This window comes from Puma concolor, chromosome B1 (assembly GCF_028749965.1).
Source record: "Puma concolor isolate L17-30 chromosome B1, mPumCon1.1.hap2, whole genome shotgun sequence".
Taxonomy (NCBI): Eukaryota; Metazoa; Chordata; class Mammalia; order Carnivora; family Felidae; genus Puma; species Puma concolor.
The window spans coordinates 17,935,874-17,956,528 of NC_141670.1; the positions used below are offsets into that span (position 1 = coordinate 17,935,874).

At 39.4% G+C, this 20,655-nt stretch overlaps 2 long non-coding RNA genes across 3 annotated transcripts in view; one reads left to right on the plus strand and one right to left on the minus strand.

Moving 5' to 3' along the window:
* LOC147581495 (uncharacterized) overlaps positions 1–5,269 on the plus strand; it is a 63,185-nt gene extending 57,916 nt beyond the window's left edge. Inside the window, exons 2-3 of the long non-coding RNA XR_015249971.1 lie at positions 3,926–4,025; positions 4,425–5,269. This is a non-coding gene — a long non-coding RNA (uncharacterized LOC147581495). The remainder of the gene's footprint in view (positions 1–3,925; positions 4,026–4,424) is intronic.
* LOC147581496 (uncharacterized) overlaps positions 4,044–20,655 on the minus strand; it is a 126,047-nt gene continuing 109,435 nt past the window's right edge. For both annotated transcript variants that reach the window (XR_015249974.1, XR_015249975.1), the window contains exon 3: positions 4,044–4,285. This is a non-coding gene — a long non-coding RNA (uncharacterized LOC147581496). The remainder of the gene's footprint in view (positions 4,286–20,655) is intronic.

Below are 20,655 nucleotides of genomic sequence, written 5' to 3' on the forward strand. Positions count from 1 at the left end.
CTACATTCCAGCTAATAGGTACTGACTGTTTCACATCATTGTTTTATCTCCTTTTTGCCAAGGCCTCTTCAGATCACCCAATCTAATAGAATTCATTCCCAGGTAATTTTTAACATCATTATTCTGTATTACTTTTCTAGGAACTTCTGATCATGTCTGAAATGATTTTGTTTGCACAAGTACACAAGAGTGGGGCCTCATATGTTTAGTTTCACCAGGACCTAGAACTGTCTCACACAACGCAGGAACTCAATAAATATCTGTATAAGACATGAGCCCTATTTCTTCTCCTTAATTCTCCAACAATACATCTTTCATCTTTATCTTTAACCTGTAAAATAAAGGCCCAAGAATCGGTCAAGAATAAATAGACTTCTTGTCTGTAGGCAGAAACTAAGGCTAGTCCATGATTATATTAACATTTTATTCCAATAATTAATAAAAATCCACATCTATTGAGTTTTCTTATGTCTTTTATTTCTCTTTATATCATCTAATTTACCTTATGTATTATAATGGAAAGTGGGGTTTTTTTTCCAATTATCCCCTCCTTGAGAGAGCATCCCTTCCTTATTCTGCAGTAATTCTGCTGGAACCCTGTGATCGGGTGGAATTGATCTTGCTTTCCTGGACCAAAGGCTGGACCCTTTGGACCCATGACCTGGACAAAGTCCTCCTCCCTGGAAACCACAATTAGCTCAGGCTGGTCACATGATCAAAGCATGACTAATTGTTTCTAGTAATTTAAGAGTAGGAAAGTTGCTATATTTTTCTCTGACAGTTCTGGAATTTTATGGGATGTTATAGCTCATAGTACCAAAAAAAAAAAAAAAAAAAAAAAGAATGAGCTAGCCACTTTGTAACCATGTTCATAAGACCTGGCTACTGACTGGGAACGAAGCTAACCTAGGGAAAATAGTCATGAATGGTGTAAAGAAACAGAGGAAGAGCTATTGTTTGAGCACATGGATGCCATTCGAGTCAGTTAGCACTTACCATCTTTAGCACTTTTCAATAACTAACACTAATTTGAATTGCACCTAGTGCACCTAACACTAATTTGAATTGCATTTCTAAAACCCTCATCCTATGAAGTCTTAACTAATTCAACTTTTCTTCTCATTTTACAGTTGGAGAAAATGAAGCTCAGAAAGGTTAAGAAACTTGTCAGAAAGAAAATTTTTTAATGTTTGTTTATTTTGAGAGAGAGAGAGAGAGGGAGAGAGAGGGAGAGAGAGAGAGAGAAAATCCCAAGCAGGCTCCTTGCTATCAGCACAGAGCCTAACATGGGGCTTGAACTCATGAACTGTGAGATCATGACCTGAGCCAAAATCAAGAGTTGGATGCTTAACCAGGTGCCCCCAGAATGGAAATATTTGAGCAAGCATTTCTGAATTCAAGTCCTATGCTCTTATTCATTACTATATTTCCATATATCAGCAGACTCAGGAAATCTTCATGGATTATAGCTTGAAATTTCATATTCATAAACTACCCCTTTCAAAATTTGATTCTAATGGTAAATAGAATAGGTCTAATATGGACCAGAATTTCAATCATCCTGATAATATTTAAGAGTTTTTCTTCCACTTTAAATAAAATGTTTTATTAGATTTTTTTTCCCTTTGGTGTATATTCAAGTTTCTGCACAGGAAAAAACATATTACATTAGCATAATGTTTTGAATTTTATATTTGTTTTTTATTCTGATTTTCTCAATAACCATTATCTAGTCATGGAATGAAGCTCAATTAAATGATGGCATCTGAAGCAATTAAAAATTATGTGGAATTATGTAGATATTGAGATAAGGGTTCATAAAATTTATAAATCCATACCCACAATTGAAGTAAATGTGCAAAATTGATTACTAAGAGAGCGTAGGATCTTTTAAGACAGTAAAATATATAAAAAAATATTCTCTCCTATATTGGTTGCTTTCCAAATTACACAGAATGAATATGAAAGACTAAAGGAATACAGGTAGAAAAAATAAAAAATACTTAAACTCTCATTTCATACTATTGGTAAGCATTCCAGAACGCACAAATAAGTAAAATCAACATTAGCTAATGCAGGAATAGGAACGAACAAACTAGAACATTCTTTCACTTAGAGGGGAGGTTGACAGAACTCAAAGTTTATGCATACTGAATTGCACCACACTAATGGTCTCATCATACATCATTTTGCTTTTTGTAGATGGTTCTACTGCCCACTCAGTTCATCAAATCAGAAAAGTTTGCCATCTTAAGATTCCTCTCTGATTTGGGTTCAACTTCCCTGTTAGAACCATTTCAGCTTGGCCTTCCTCTCTTACTGATCTTTTTTGTCAGCTTTAATGAGACATAATTAACAAACAAAATTGTAAGACATTTTAAACGACAGTGTGATGATCTGATAGACACTGTGAAAGGATAACCCCCCCATGAGTTATTTAATGCATTCGTCACCCCACATATTTATCCCATGCCCTTTTGGTTTTGGTGAGAATATTGAAGCTCTGGTGTCTTAGTGAATTTCAACTGTACAATGCAGTGGTACCAACTGTAGTAATCAGGTGATATATTAGATCCTCAGATCTAACATATTCATCCTAGAGCTGGAAGTTTGTGCCATTTTACCAACTTCTCCTGATTTCCCCCACCCCCTACTGATTCTTAAAGACTGGCCACTGCCCTTGTTCAGCATCTCTTGCTTGCTTGATAGTAGAGTCTCATCTTCTTATTAGGCTTTAGTAGGCTCTATTACAATCCAACCTCCATAAAGCTGCTAAGTGGTTATTTAAAAGAACAGAATTGACCATGTCACTTTAATGTTTAATACCCTTGAAATCTCTGTTATTTGAAGGATAAAGTTTAAAAATAGGTTCATCCAAGAAGCATTTATTTGTTAGTCACCTTACCTAGAGATGGGATTCAATATGGAATAAAATATGGGTCTTCCCCTAAAGGAATGTGAACATAGGTGGGGGGGGGGCGCTGTGGAGTCGCCCCACACCAGATCATTTCAATATAACATTGAAGGCATTACTACAGAGGGAACCCAGAGTGTAATGGAGCTCAGTGCAGGCAGATTTAGCATAGCCTAGATTTTCAGGAGGGTTTCCTGGAAGGAGGATGCCAGAGTTAAGGTCTAATAAATCATCCAGGCTCAGAAGGAAGGGGAGCATAAAAGGTTATCCAGGTAGATCTAGGATCAGAAGAAACCATATCAAAGGATATAGCATAGCATTTCTCAATAACTGCAAGCAATTTAGTATTAAGAAAACACGAAATGTGAGGTAGGAGGTAGAGGTTCAGACGCGTGGAGAAGAAAGTAGAAATGAGGTATTATGAAGATCGCATGCATGACACAATCATTCAACAACTACTGATTGTTTACTGAAAGCTGCAATCAGGCAGTTGCTGAAGACGCAGAGTAAACCTTAAGTAACTAGAGTTGATAACATTGTATTGTAGACTTGAAATGTGCTAAAAGAATAGAACTTAAATGTTCTCCTCTCAAAAAATAATTAAAAAGAGAGATAAATATAGGAAGTGATAGATAATTCCTAGAAGGAGGAAGTCCTTTCACAAAGTACACGTACATCAAATCATCTCAGTGCGCACTTTAAATATCTTGTAATTGTGTCCGTTATACCTTAATAAAGCTGGAAAAAATGTGAAAAAAAGGGAATAAAACCTCCTTTCAAAGAACATGCAATCTAGCAGATGGCACCAGGAAATGCTGTTGAAGTTGTTATATTTAGTAGAACTTCTACACACAGAGCAAAGAATTCCAACTCTAGATCATTGCCCTGGTGTTTCATTGTTGGGGAGTCTCCTGAGATGGCTGGGAGTCCTTGTCTGGAGTTTCCTGTTACTGCCTTTAGCTGTTGCAGAAAAGACATGTAACATTTGGGCTGTGCCTGGGTCTCCCACAGGGGGGCTGGCCCTTTCATCTGTCTTTGCACAGTGTCATACAGTTAGTGACAGAGAGTGGACCTGAATTCTCCAACACTCCATGGTTCTTCAAGGGATGAGGTAAGGTTCCTGCCCCTCTATCCACTACTTTCTCTGTTCTCCGACAAGTAGATGGATTACTAACCTCATTGGCTCAGAGTTAGGGAATGCTTGACTGGCCACATTTACTTACTAAATAAGCGTGTCTCATTGGTTTCCTACTCCATAAAGCTGGCTAGACAAGAAAGCCAACAGATATCTACTTTTGTCCTCTTTTTTTCCTCACATGTGAGCAGTGCTTGCCTTAGTTTCTTGTGGCCATCTGGTGGTACGATTCATTCCTGGGGGAAGAACAGATTTTACTTGGGTCTAATTTAAGCCACCCACCTGCTCAGTTCAGTTTACCGAACATCTAGGTTTTGTGCTTTAGTGTTAATAATTGAATGGCATTCTAATTTTGCTTCCATTTGTACCACTTAGGTATCCCATCAGAGCAGACATGAAGCCCTGGCAACACTCAGGTGTCCCTGGGAACTCTGGATAAAATCACATCTTAATGCCTTTGGAACCACGCCCTATAGCTGTAAATGCTCCCCTGTTAGTGGGGAGTAATACAGAGATACTTGGTTTTAATTCTATTTACACTGATATAATTATATAACCCAGACAACTATACTGATGGCAGTCCATTATTCATCTGGCAAATTGTTTCATGTTACATGTGACTAATTTGATCATGATTTGTAATTTACGTGGGATTCTCCTCCCTTCCCCACTGCGATAACCTAACATAACCCATTTGAATTGAATCCCTGTGTGTTCACCAGATCAAGTTCATAGACTATCCTCACACTTGTCAGAAGAGAAATATTTACCTGAAGGCCTTTTAAGGCATTTGAAGAATGGGAATCAATGCTTTCTCTTCTGGGCAAAACTGGTAAAAATTCGAGTAACTCTTTTATTACATGTAACAAAAGCTCTTGAACAGAGCTATTGTTAGACTCTATGGATAATTATCAAGGGAAATGCTAAGCTTCCTTCATTAAAGACTTGTAGAAGTTATCTTGGCGAGACAGAATTCTTGAAATAAAAAGCATTACTTTGATGAAATTCTGTGTTTCCCTTCGATACCATAATACTATGCCATATTAATATTTTTAAGACTATACTTGGTGTAACATTTACCATGAGAACTATAACTTACAAAAACTTGTTGTTCTCAAATACAAATAGTAATGGAATCTGTAATCTATATATACCCTCCCTGCTACAGTTAATGATGGCTCCATTACTTGAAGTGCTCAATAAACCAACTGTTTCATTATGCTGATGACGTGATCAACAAAACTGCTAACTTCACCAAATGTAAGGTTTATACATAAATGGAGACAGGCTGTGGATTCTAGTTGTTTTAGCTTCTTCACATCAATTAAGAAAAATCTTCACAGCCCCATGCATTTCTGGAGGAAGTGTGTGTGTGTGTGTGTGTGTGTGTGTGTGTGTGTGGTGCAGGAGAGCAACAGTCACTATATTCCACAAGCCATTTATGCTGTACCGAAAATAAGAGGTCAGTTTTTGTATAAAAAATACCAGTTTTACCTTTAATTGTTTTCTTGGAGAACATACCTGCCTTAGTTTTGTCTTTAATTTTTTATTTCTTTTCAGACAGTTCATCTCACTTTACAATTGTGTGGCAGCTTTGAAAATTTGTAGGTGGTTGTTAAAAATTTTACATTTCATTTCAGTTCCAAACCTCAAATAATACATAATTTTTTGTGGGTTATTATTATTCTGTAATTTAGCATTTTCTAAGGATTTGATGCTTTACAACTGTATGGGTACTTAACATCATGATAAAAAGTTTTCAGTAAGTTACATAAGAATATGAATAGTATTAACACAACCTTCTGCCCTCTGAGCCAGTGTTGATTTTATGAAGTCTTTTTGTGTTCATAAGTACAATACTATTGTACCTATTGAAGATTCACTTGACTTTTTTCCATATTCTCTTTAGCAAAAATTGAAACATTGTTCATGGAGGGTATATAACTTCAGACTTAATATGATACTGCCCACATAGAAAGTTTCTTTTTAAAGTGCAATATTATATTACAACAATCAGTGACTAATAAATATAAATAATTCATGTGAATGCATATACATGCACACATTTGATAAATTTATAAAATGATATGAAAAATATGGAAATTCTTTGTGCCAATCTGATGAGTGACATACAGAAGAAAAAATAACTTAAGATTAATAGTATCTTTCCTAACACAATGAAAATTCAAAAAGTTACCCAAATCCAGATGAAGTATTTAGAAGGTTAGAAAGAAAAAGCAGTCATTTGCTTTCTTACATTTGTACTCTATCCAGTTCAAGACTGGAAGCAAAAATTATAAACTACGGAGGAATTGCTATGTTGGGCCATGGAGTCTAGCCCCAAATTATAGACTACCTATATCCCGAGGATCATCCCCTATTTACCAACTAAATTACTTCCAGAGGCCAAATTGTTCTTCAGTAGTAAATTGGGCATTTAGGAAGTCTTGCACATTGTTTAAAATCCCTGAAAGAATCCCACACCCTGTGCAGGGCTGTGCTCTCGCATGGCAGATATTCGACACGAACCCCTGAAAGTCCCCCTCTGCTCTGCTCAGCGTGTGCTCTCGGTCCTCCCCTGACATCCAAGATGGATCCCCCAAACTTGAAGAGCTGTGAGGACGTCATGCCTCATGGATAGGGTACACCCAATTAATGTGGTCTCTCCAGTTTTCAGTCCTGCAATTCTGGGAGAATCTTATTAATCTTAGGATATAGCCTTGACACTGCTTTGTGCCAGACCGAGGCGTAGTAACCTGATGAGACCGTCTCCTGATGAGCTTTTCCAAACCCTGATCATAAACCAGTTCTGCAGCCTGGGCGTCTAAAAATAAAGAATATGCTTCCTTCTAAAGAGGAAATATCCTTTCTGTGCTGCAAAATTTTCATCAATGTACACTTTTAGATGACTGCAGGATGCCATGTATTTGGACTAGAATAAGAAATGTTCATTTAACCCCCTGCCTCCGGATGTTTACATATTGGTTGTCATGTAAACTTCCCTTAAAAGTGATGTTTTTATAAGGAAGATAGGTTTTGGGTAGCACCTTCCTTTTTCTACATTACTTTTCTCTATACATTAACATTTCATGGCTGTAAGGAGAGCTCCACAAAGACTTTGACTGTGGTGTCACATGATAGCATATTTTAGCGTTCAAATACTGTGTTTTATGCTGATTGAAAAATGACAATCTAACTTATGGCCTCTGCTTTTCCTCTTGTTTCCTTCTATCTTCCACTCTCCCCCGACCTGAGACCTGTCCAGAGTAAATTAACATTAACGATTTTATTTGGTTCCAAGAATGCCTTTCTTCCCCTCTCCATCCACCTCTCTCTCTCTTTCTCTCTTTCTCTTTCTCTTTCTCTTTCTCTTTCTCTTTCTCTCTCTCTCTCTCTCTCTCTCTCCCTCTCCCTCTCCCCTTTTTCTTTATTTTAATGTTCACAGGAGTGGGAAACAAATGCTCTAATCTGTATATACAATTCAAATGATCAAATGTGCTTGGAAACTAAGCTGGACTTCTATGGGTTAAACAAAGTTCAGTTTGAGCACTTAAAGTGTGTGAAAATGAGGAGTACTAATTACTTCTCTTCAGATGTCTGTGCGTGGAAAACCAATACAAGCCGATTTGCTGGGCTTTTGTTTGTTTTTTTTTTTTTCTTGCACATCACGGTGGTGTTTTCTTTTCTTTTTTTTTTTTTTTTTTTAAATTTTTTTTTCAACGTTTATTTATTTTTGGGACAGAGAGAGACAGAGCATGAACGGGGGAGGGGCAGAGAGAGAGGGAGACACAGAATCGGAAACAGGCTCCAGGCTCTGAGCCATCAGCCCAGAGCCCGACGCGGGGCTCGAACTCATGGACCGCGAGATCGTGACCTGGCTGAAGTCGGACGCTTAACCGACTGTGCCACCCAGGCGCCCCATACGGTGGTGTTTTCAATAGCTCTTTTGCACCAATCAGTAACAGGCCACAATGGTGACATAAGCCTTTTGTTTGCCTCATCTAACTCTGCCCCATTTGCCCTCCTCAGATCCTGCCAACATGAGGAACAAACACAGCCAACACTGGCTGGCTCACAACATGCCCAGTAGTTCCTGTAACAGAGGGAGGCATTCCAGTGCCCTGTCTGATCCTTCTGACCTCTGACTTCTCTGGATCCACTCTAGCTAATCTTCTTGAGATAAAAAGGCAGTTCTTACTAGGTTCTTACCCTCAGTGCCTGCAAAGCTAAGAGAAGAGCGAGAGGATGGTGTTTTGTCTGCCTCCTGAGTACTAAGGTCTTGGAGTAAGGTCGCAAATTACCAACAGCCTGACTTCCACACCTCGTTTTACCCTTCTCAACAAAATGCGCTCTGGGGCTTAATTGCTGGGCCCTCCTGGCAGCCAGCTCTTTCTTGCACACTGTTGAGCAAGGGTCATGAAGGGGTGAGTGGATCATAGGGAAACCTTGTATGTGTATTCTATATGCCTCAGATCACTAAAGGGAGCTATGCAAACATATCAATTTGAGTATCTATCCCTGGGGCTATATTTATGTTCTGGTAAGAGCAGGGATCCAAAACCTAAGACTGCTAAACACACCTGACTGACCAAAAAAAAAATTGACCTTCTTTCCATGTATGTTACTAAAAGAGTAAAACAATCATTTAAGCAACATAAAAAAGAAACTACCTGAGACAGAAAGAAATGACATTTATAAAGACAACCTGCCATTAACGTTATTTTTGCAGAACGTGTATCTTCTTATAGCTTTGTTTTGAAACTGTTTAGATGATGTCAAAGCTGCATAGTTTAAAACAGCAGTAAGATGAAAATAACAAAATAATAATAGTAAAATAATAAAAAGATTTCTTAATGGCCACTTTTTTCCTTAAAAAATTTTTTTAACGTTTATTTTAAGAGACAGAGAGCATGAGTGGGGGAGGAACAGAGAGAGAGGGAGACACAGAATCCGAAGAAGGCTCCAGGCTCAGAGGTGTCAGCACAAAGCCCGAAGTGGGGCTCAAACTCACAGACTATGAGATCATGACCTGAGCCAAAGTCAGACACAACTGACTGAGCCACCCAGGTGCCGCTTAATGGCCATTTTTCAAAAAGTCTAATAATAATCTGATACTTCAATAAGATCCCAAGACTTTAATATGTCCCTCACATTTTACATGTGTTATTTTAAGTAATTATTATATAATCTTGCTGAGGAATTCTTGTTGCTTTCCATTTCGTACAAAAGAAAGCTGTGGTTCAGAGAGGTTTTAACATCTGGTCCTGGTCACAGGGTTTGTAAACAGTAGACCCAGGACTGAGTTCTTTTCCTATCACCGACGTTCTTTTGCATGTTTGAAATTTATTAATAGATTAAATTGTTCTTTTTTTTTTTTCTCTTTGGTGTAACACTGCCATAGTGACCACAAAAGAAAGAGATCAATTCGAAATGGTTTCTTCTAAGACTTCCTCCTTGGACTTGACCACTGACATAATATGCGCCTGTGTCTGAGCTCTCTCCACTCCAAGAATGAATGAGCCCCAACAGTTCATGAAATTGAAAGGATTATAAAGTGCTGTATTGGAAAAGGAGCAAGAAATCCGAGGAGCATCTATTAGCTGCAACATGCCAACAAAGAGGGAGCCGGCACTTTTCTGGCTCGGCCAGCTCCTGCAGCCTCGCATGCCCACAGAGGTTCGTTAGCACACTGAACTCGCTTCAGTCTTGGAAACAAATTGCAAAAGAGAGAGATAAACTGTGAGAAAGTGACCCTTTTATAGCAAGATGGTAAAGGTAAAAGGAGAGAAGTAGCCTAGGTAGCTCATGCTTTTCAAATGAATACAAATTTTCAATAGGAAGGAAGATGCAGGTTATAGTAGATTCTTAAAAATCAGGAGTGCAAACTTGTCAAATCACTCAGTTGCACACCTGAAGTTAATGTAACATTGTGTGCTGACTATACTCAAATAAAAAAAAAATAGAAAAAAACACAACACAAACTTTAAACACTTTGATGCTTCTTTAATTCACATTTATCCAATGACTCTAGTAAAGATACGATTCCCATGTTGAAACGATAATGCAGTTAGAAGTAAAACTCATGACTCATGTTTTGTGCATTTACCTTAGTTCATTAAACATCAGTGATTCTTTGGATTGAACCATTTTATCCCTTCTGCTGCAAATTCTTGAAGTGAAAAGATTCTTGCATTTCTTTTTTCTTTTTTTGTTGGGGGGGCAGATACTACATAGCCATAGTAGAAATAGTAAGAGACAAAATTAAAAAAACTGCAAATTCAAATGTATTATTATCTTTAAGGGAAATTCCAAAGACAAATTTCTCTTCATTGTATTCAGATTTGTGCATAATTTCTTATTAAAACGTATTAAAAGAGACATGTGCTATTTTTTAATGTTTATTAATTTGTTTTGAAAGAGAGAGAGAGAGAGAGAGAGAGAGAGAGAGAGAGAGAGAGAGAAAGAATCTCAAGCAGGCTCCGCACTATCAGTGCAGAGCCTGATGCGGGGTTCAACCTCATGAACTGCGAGATCAGGACCAGAGCTGAAATTAACAGGCAGATGTTTAACTGACTGAGCCACCCAGGCACCCTGAGACATGCACTATTTTTAAGAAGGATAATACAGAAACAACGAAGCAAAGGTTTAAAGAAAATGGAAAGAGGAGTCCCCTAGGAAAACCACACTTATCTGAGATGTAAAGCGCCACATGGCAAACAGTAAGACTCTTCTAGTCCAACCCACAGGATCTATTAGCTCTGCCTCTATCTAATTGACTTAAGGAAAATCACTAAACCTCTTGGAATATACATTAAGTGAGGGGAAGTAATTCACGTGAGTGTGGACTGTGAGGTGCATTACTGATACCTGCTTCTATTGTTTATCAGTAGCTACCTGAACTCCCATCTTACAATGATCAGAATATCTAAAGAAAAGGAATCATTGACATCATGGTTATTAGCATTTTTAAACAACTAGTTATAGCATTCTTGTCCTTTAACGATGAATTCATTGCTCCTTTCCCATTAGCTCCATGACAGGAGTTGGGAGTTACTTCTGGCACCTTCTTGCAGGTATTTCCTAAAAACTGCTGGATAGAAAGTGCTCTAAAGAGACACTCACTTCTTACCCCATGACCTTTCTCCAGAAAAGCAGCAAATGCCTACAGCTCTCTCACATTCATGCACGTTCTCACAGCTCACACCTACCCCACCTGTGGTCCCCAGAGAAGGTTTTGCTTCCTGGACCATTTGAAATTCCCTGCCACATTATTCATTTCACTACCTGGCACAATATAAGGTTTTGATGTAGCTCCCTTTCACAATCCAGAGTCCAGATAGTAGAGATTTCCCAGGGGCCACTCTGCTTAGCTACTATTGCCATGTGTATTTCGAATGGCAAAATCATTTCACTGCAAATATGAGACATTCTGTGTGTGTGTGTGTGTGTGTGTGTGTGTGTGTGCGCGCGCGCGCATATGTGACATAAGAAATGCAAGAAGTGAATGGTCATATTTTTTAAAAAGCAACTAAAATGAGAAAACTATTAAAATCTTGGTTAGAACTCTAAAAGGTCTACAGAGGAAACTCTACAATTTAAAAGGCCGCCCAGCCCCATTCTTAGAGATCTGGAAATGCACGTGTTTCATGTCGTCTCTGAATGTGCCCCTCTTCCTGTCTGATTGAGCTTGACCAGCAGCTTCTGACTCAGGCCTACACTGGTTACACATGGTTAGAGGAATGTTAATTACCACCTGTAATCTGCACAGTATTCTGGAGAAAATAACAAGGGTAACTACCCTTGATGGAGAAAGATAATAGAAATGTAAATGCCATACTCAAAGGTATGGGAATTTCGTGGGCACGTATTTGGGCAGGAATGTGGACCCTCCCATCTTACCAACTCAGGTAAGCACCTGAGGAATAGATTCACCCAGCCAGAGAATGTTAATGCTGATGTTGTAGTCGTGAAGCGATCTTAACAAGCATCCATTCTTTTCACAGGTAAGGAATCTGAGGCTTGGAGAGACTTAAGTCATTTGCCTCATGTAACAGAGATAATAAAATTTAGTGGAGGAGCAAAAGAAAAATATTTTTGAAATTTTACGTTAAGGAGAGTTCCTTAAAATTTTTATTTAGTTTTAATGCTTTCTATTGGTATTAAAATATATTCATCCTTTTCTCCCATCTTGTTGGAATCCGCAATACTGATAAAATGCTATTCCCTGTCTCTTACAGATACTGACATACAGTTCCCTCTGTACCTTCTCCACTTTCAGACGATGGCTGATTCTATCCTTGTCATCCTGAACATTTTAGCTTTCTTTAAGACATGATAAATTAGCGAACAAAAGGAACTCCTTTCCATGACAGAAGCACTTTTGGGAGGCTGAACATACACCTCTGATTCAAGGCTGAGTTATTATAAGAAAAACAGAAAAGGAAGGAAGAAGGTTTTACTTTCCCACCGTTGAAGACAGTTTGTCAGGAGGAGAGACAGACACACAGAACGTGCACAGACTTGCACTTCCATTCGGTGATGAATAGGGCAAGGGTTTCACCCATGTTGTCTTTAAAAGCACTGCCTGGAATACAAGATGACATGGTGTTTCTGGAATACAATTCTGCTTGAAAGGCCAAGAAAAGGTGATAGGTTTTTAATGCACATTTGGGTGTCTTCAAGCTCTCTTTCTATAACCAGAATGGAGATGTTGCTGAAATGCTGTCCTCAGAGAAAAAAAGCAAACTGGTTAAAATTCCATTATGTTTCTCTTTGGCTGGCATTGTATAATTGAAGACATCTTCAAAACAGAAACAGAGTGTAGCTTCTTGTGGGGTGGGGGGAGAGGAAAGCAGACATCAGATGGCAGAGAAATAGAAAAAAAGCATTGCAGCTCCCCTGCAAAGAATACATGCTTTCACCAGGAAAGTTCCTGCTGCCCATGCTTCCTTCATGAAGTCCAGTCCTTTTGTCTCTCTGCCACCAGAGCCATGTTTCCACCTTGATCTGATCTTGTTTCTATTCTCAAAGCCCTTGGCTTACTTCGTTTTAGTGGACGCCTCAGACTTAGGCCTACTGTCTCCCCATCTCCCCTCACTCCCTGATTGCCAAATCACTTTGCCCTAATAAGTCTCACTTAAAAACAAAAACAACAATCCTACCTGTACTTGATACAAGTTATCTCTTTTGTCTGGACTGTTCTCATTATTTCAAAGTTCTTTCCATCCTTCAAGGTACCCACAGCTCCTAGATCTCCCAACGGCAAACCTTCTCTAATTTTCCTGTGTGCAGTGAGTACGGCCATCCAGTCCGGATGAGCCAATGGGTGCGTGACCTCTAGCAGCCACATGGGGCTCTGTGCTCAGAAACGGCCTGCACCTGCTTTGACGCCCTGCTGCTGCCATCTTAAAGCAGGGCTTAACATTTTTGTTTTGCACTGGACCTGCAAATAACACACCTGGGCCTTCCTCCCATACTCCCGAAGTTAAGAGTTTCGTGTCTCCGCTCTAACAGTTATCATCCACATTGCTTTTCGCAATTATTTCATGCATCTCTACCTCCACTAGAGAGGAAGCTCCAGGAACCATAGATCTCAGGTCTCGGGTTCCCACAAGCACCTGCAAGAGCAGTTTGCACAGAGTAAAGTATTGACAAGAAGGCGAGAATACTGCTCAGAGTCCTTCAGGAAAGAAAGGAATAAAACCAACATCTACCGAGGATGCTAGTAGAAAAGCTAATATGTTTTGCAAACTTAATATGCACACATCACTGTGCTCTGCACCGCACGAGCAACAAGTCTAACCTCATCCCCAAAACTTGAGGAATAGGTGCTATTATAACTGCATATAACTTCATATGCCAGGTAAGGGACCAAAGGCTTACAGAGGGAAGGTGTCAGAGGTCACAGAGTAAGTGGCAGAACCAGAGTCAGAGTTGTGTCTGGTTCATATAAAATTGATGAGTCTCTGCTCTTAACTCGTACAGAATTGTGAAATGTTTAAGCAATAAAAAAACCTACCTATGTTCTGACTGGAACCAAGGCCAAGGTAACAAAATTGGCCTATCTCTAGCAGTCCCAACCACGAGTTCGTAACACCCAGACTTTTTTTAATGTTTATTTATTTTGAGAGAGAGAGAGAGAGAGAGAGAGAGAGAGAAAGTGAACATGTACACAAGTGGGGAAGGGGCAGAGAGAGAGGGAGAGACAGAGACAATCCCAAGCAGGCTCTACACTGTCAGCACAGAGCCCAACACAGGGCTCAATCTCAGGAACCGTGAGATCACGACCTGAGCCGAAGTCCAGAGTTGGACGCTTAATCAACTGAGCCACGCAGGTGCCCCACGTACCCGGACTTTTAAGGTGTCAAACCAATTTCTAATAAAAAAATCCTATTTTAGGATATATAAACATTTTGCTAGATCTGCCTGTAGCGCCCCCACCTAAAGCCATCCCTTTAACACACAAACTGTCTCTATACTTTAAAGTTATTTCTGAGTCATAAAATTTTATATGTAGAAAGAAAAAGTGCTTCAGACTCTCTCTGAAAGACAGACAGCCTAGGGAGAAGGGAATATCATGGATTCAGCTGAGCAAGTGAATATGGTGGAAAGTCAAACCTGCACCAGTTCTGGGCCAGGACCCTCAGGCAGGTCCACAAGGAGGGTCATGGTTTTCCACTCCCTTCTAACCACCCATAAGCACACCAAACTCAGGAGACTGATGACAAAGGATTAGCGTAAAATGACAATTTACTGAGTTATGTCCATTAGCTGTTTTTCCTCATTTACTGTTAAAATTAGGTTTCGTATAATGAACAAAGCAGGACTCCTGTTTCACTGCTTGATCCAAATACCTAGCATGGATGAGATGCATATAATGCTTGGAATATGTTATTTTAGGAATTTGCATTAAACACATCAGGATATTTCCAAATACAACATATATCTGCCATAGCCCTGAATATGTATTATTTTCTGCAGCACAAGAGAGATTTTTCAATAAAAACCTCATCGGGGTCTGTCTTGCATGTTTTCAACTTAACTAAGCATTCAGAAGCTTGAATCTTTTTACCACTGTTACTCATCTCAGTTGTTTTCAGTAAAAGATTCAGCTTTCACTGCTTCATCCTGGAGGGACCATTATTACCACATCCCTGAGTCTCCTGAAGCTTCGAGTTGTTTTCAACATTATTTTTAAAATTCTTAAAAGAATCATGTCTCTTCCTCCCAACCCCAAAAGAGCACAATAGTAAGACATAAGAGGTTTGGGCTTCTACTTGGACAAAACTGTACTGATCCAGCATATGCCCACTTCTGCAATGTTGCTCTAAGTTATCTCAGTGCATACTTATTCTCAACCCCTGAAAACCAAAATTCCCCTTAGTTAACTCTAAGGACAAGCTAACCTAGGGTGTCATGTTCCCATCGGGTCCCAGTTTGATACATTTTTAATCCTAATTTTGGAGACAGAGAACCATGTATATAATGACTGATAACAGGTAACGTGTATCAAAACATAGTTCTAATATCACATACATGTCGATTTTGTTGGCAACAGGGAATTTATGAGAAGGATCCAATCTCTTTCTTACCCAAGTCTTGTGTTTCATAATTTTTCCAGCTGACTAATCACTTTGAAAATCAAACCTTTTTCACTGCAAAATGAAATTGACTTGGACTTCCACTTCAGATAAGTCAACTGGTCACAAAGCATCTGGTAAAACTGCCAGATAAAGGGCAATGGTTGTATATATTTTTATTAATGCCAAAATGTAATCTAAGTTACACCTACAGGTTTGGATGACAATAAGAAGTTCAGAGAGTTCCCAACTAGATAGTAGGTTACTCATCTGTCATCTTGCAAATGCAGTATTTGAAGGAAATCCATTGTAGAGAATAAAACTTGAGGTTCTTTAGACCCAAAAGCGAGAAGAATTTTTAAAAACTTTAAGTATGTTAGTAAGGACCACTCAGAGAGAGAAGACGTTTTGTATTTTATTCCACATCTACCTAGGATTCTTCTAGCTGCTGGAGATGTTAATTGAGACTTTACAGAATGAAAGGGCAGGAATTCTTAGTTCTTTTTGCAGATGGAGAAACTGAGGATGAAATTAAGTTACTTGCCCAAGACAGGACAGTAATCTGCTCATCTATTTCCAAAACTTAAGTTCTTTTCATCACACAATGGCAAGAATCATTTAGATATTAAAATGGCTTCAGGTTTTTTAGCATCTTGATCTTCACTTTCGAAAGTAAATGAGAAATGAGATAGTTTTTACATGTTAGTCCCTACGTGGCTAATAATAAAAGGTCTGTATTTATTTACTTAGAAATTCCTTAATGGCAAAATTTGTAATAATAATCAGGGAAGAATGAGTGATGACTTCTTTCAGTTCCCCCTACAAAAAAATTCAGACAAGAATTTTTCTTTCGCTTCTGCATGCTTCATCGACAGGTGATATTTAAAGTGAAGTTACCAGCAGATCATACTGGGAATCAGTTTGTGCCACAAGGCAAAACAAATCGACCATATTAGAAGAAAGGTTAATAGTCACCTTCGCTAACCCCAGCTTTTGCACCGGGTTTATTATCACCCTTGAAATAGAAGCCGCGTGATCAATTTCAAATATCAGAGCATAACACACACTCCACAGGGAACCCACGAAAGATGGCAGAGGAGGCAATGGCTCTCCAGTTAGAAAAAACCCATAATTTTGATCGTGCATGGAAAACATCAAATTAAAGCCAGTACTTGGTATTGACTCAGCATACCAGCTTCTCCCAACATTCTGGCTGAAGTTTAATCTTCTGCTAACTCCCTGGAGTGAGGCCTTTACTCCTGTGGCACCCATGCTGGCAACACAGAATTGAACAGGTGCTGGCTTCAAGGGAAGCTTAGGATTTGTTTCTTCAGATGTGCAAAAGAATGCTTACAGGAAAGTGTCTCATAAACAGCTTATAATATGTAAAGAGTCAAGAGGAGTGAGGTTTACAAAGTTCCTTCTTTCCTACGAATTGATCTCAGGTTTGATAGAAGTTTGTTTTAGAAGGATATTCTTTTTCTATGTTCCCACGTTGGTCTTCAGTCCTCTGTCAAAGATTTCTTGTCATTGGCTTCCTTATTGCTTTTATTTTGCATAGCTTTATATTAGTCATGCCTAGACCTGTGTGGTCTTTAGCACACTGCTTCTCCTACATCCCAGCTGAGGGCACGATGTCTTTCTGTATGTCAGAATGTTGGAGGCATGGAAGGCAATGATGCAAGAGTCACAGTTGTCAGAGTAGGTTGGAGAAGGCGGCCAACTTCTCCATGGACAGTAGCCCATGGACAGACCCTGTCTGGACCCTGGGCTACTCTGGAAATCTAGAAGATAATATCATTGCACACAGCACCAAGAAATAGAGCATTCTGACACCCTGGTAATAGGCCAGCAACTTGGGGGTCATTATTTCACTATGTGGTTGGTGCCAAGAATTTATACTTTAGGCGAATATCAGGATAATTCCACAGGATGTGAAGACAGCAAACTTGAATGAATGAATGAATGAATGAACGAACGAGTGAATGAGAAAGCAATATGAATTCTTTTTTTTTTTTTTTAATTTTTTTTTTCAACGTTTATTTATTTTGGGGACAGAGAGAGACAGAGCATGAACGGGGGAGGGGCAGAGAGAGAGGGAGACACAGAATCGGAAACAGGCTCCAGGCTCCGAGCCATCAGCTCAGAGCCCGACGCGGGGCTCGAACTCACGGACCACGAGATCGTGACCTGGCCGAAGTCGGACGCCTAACCGACTATGCCACCCAGGCGCCCCAGCAATATGAATTCTATATATGAATTCAGACTTTTAGAGATAGCACTGAGAGATAATCTTCCAGCACTATGAAAGACAGTTCTACAACGCGTGAGTGTCTAAGTGGAGCTAATGATCTTCTAATTGCCTACTGTGTGCTCCGCGCCATGCCAGGTACTTTACATTTATGATTTATATAAATACAGGCAATCTTCCTACTAATTATCTCTGAGAGCCAAACTAGAAGATGATACCCATTGATCCTCACCCCCTGGTGTCTGTGTCTTTGTGCAACCTGTGTAACCAGTAGGATATAGAAATGATGGTGTATGACTTCCCAGGCTAGATCATACAAGCCACACGGCTTCTGTCTTGCCTACTCCTGGATCACTTCCAGACAGAAGCTGGCTGCCATGTCATTAGAACACTCAGGCAGTTCTACGAAGAGGAACACATATGGAGGAACTGAGGCTTCCCGTCCACAACCTGCACTAACTTGCCAAGCACGTGAGAGAAGAGTCCTCCAACCCCAGGCCAGCCTCCAGATGACTGCAGCTCTAACCGATTTCTTGACTGCAACCTCGTGAGAGACCTTGACTGCTACACCATGGTTCTAGTAACCAGCTAAGCAACCCCCCCCCCCTCATGTTTCATGACCCATAAAATTTATGCAAAATCATAGGTTTTTGTTGTTTTATTGTTTGTTCATTTAAGCCACTAAATTGTGAGGTCATGTATTATACAGCAGTAGACAACTAATAAAGCTTTTATTGTCTTTGCTTTACAGATGAAGAAGTAAAACGTATGAGAGCTAAAGTTACAAAATCCTAAACTTTACTGAGCACCAACCGTAAGGCCTGGGCCATCGGAACTGACCAAAGCACGACACAGGAGCCAAGGAGGAAAGCAGCCAGGAGTGGATGAAGAGGCTGAGTTCATTTGCTCATCCATTCAACAAATAGTTCTGGAGCGTCTACTAAGTGCCAAGGGTTGTCCTGGGTTATGAAGATGTAACAGTGACCAACACATAAAAATTCCCTTCCTTCTTTGAGCTTACCGTTTAGTGATGGGTGACTGATGATAAAAACACACAAAAAGGTAAGTTAGGAAATCCAGTAGAACTTGAAGGAGAAGCAGGTAGAAGGAAGAGAAAGACCTTGGAATTGATTCCTTCCTGCATATGCAACCCTGTAACAACCTTTAGGTGAGGCTGCCTAGGTGCACAGCACTGCCCTCGGACTTGAAGCCTGTTAGGCGGGGACCTCTTTCTCTTTTGTACACACATCACATATCCCATTTGGTAAGAGTTTAGCCTGGCATATAATGTGTGTTTAGTAAATATTTATTGCAGTGACTTAGATTCTCAGAAGAATAAAACTTTGGCGAAGTTAGCTGCCTTAGCGGTTAAACATTCTTCAGCTATTTTAAGGCAAGCGTGTTAAACCAGAGTGAATTCTGCCAGTGTAACTCCTTTTCCATTATCTAGGAGAACAAAACTCATTGTGTAATAAATGTGATTTTCTTCTCAGTAGCCAGACCTGACATTAAGTTGAGTATGTGAGATCTTACACTCTAAATGGAATATATGAAACATTCAGTGAAGATTCTAGAATCCTCCTAGAAACAAAATACGAGACATGGTTACAAGATACTAAAGCAGACATCCATGGGCCAAAGAAGAAATCAGTCTCACATAAATACAGATTTCCTTGGTCTGCTTAGTTCTACAAGGATCTGTGGGAGCTACACATAACGTACTTCCAATACAATACAGGGAAGGCTAGAGGCTTAATGCTTCATGGTCACAACTACAATGGGGGCACAGGAGTGTCTCTTTTAAACCTTACACTCTAAAAATATAAGTACTACCTTTATAGAAGGGAAAAATTTAGCACTATGTGTTGATCAAAAAGATTTATTACATTATAAAATATTAATGCTCAAGAAAACTTCAAATATCAAGAGGTTCAATCCCCCTGCCCCCAAAGAAAAGTCCAGAGAAATGAAATGACTAAGCTAGTACCCATGCCTGGGTTTTAGATGAATCCTTTTAAGAATTCTTATACACATTGTGTTCCTTCAAATAATTCAGATACTGTCCCATGTTGATTCCCAGGAGTTGGCTGGTTAATTCCCAAGGGACTGTCACTGAGCTGGCACAGAAGACAGTATTGCAACCAATTTAGAACTTGGTTCTAGAATCTTATGATCTTATCTCAAACACCAAATCTATCATTTGCTGAGCAAAGTTAATTGGGCAATTTGAAAAGAATTACTTAATCTTTTTTTAAATATGAAATTTATTGTCAAATTGGTTTCCATACAACACCCAGTGTTCATCCCAACAGGTGCCCTCCTCAATGCCCATCACCCACCCTCCCCTACCTCCCACCCCCCAACAACCCTCACTTTATTCTCAGGTTTTAAGAGTCTCTGATGCTTTGGCTCCCTCCCTCCCTAACCTCTTTTTTTTTTCTTCCCCTCTCCCATGCTCTTCTGTTGTTTCTCAGCATCCACATAAGAGTGAAAACATATGGTATCTGTCTTTCTCTGTATGGCTTACTTCACTTAGCATAACACTCTCCAGTTCCATCCACATTGCTACAAAAGGCCATATTTCATTCTTTCTCATTGCCACATAGTATTCCATTGTGTATATAAACCACAATTTCTTTATCCATTCATCAGTTGATGGATATTTAGGCTCTTTTCATAATTTGGCTATTGTTGAGAGTGCTGCTATAAACATTGGGGTACAAGTGCCCCTACGTATCAGCACTCCTATATCCCTTGGGTAAATTCCTAGCAGTGC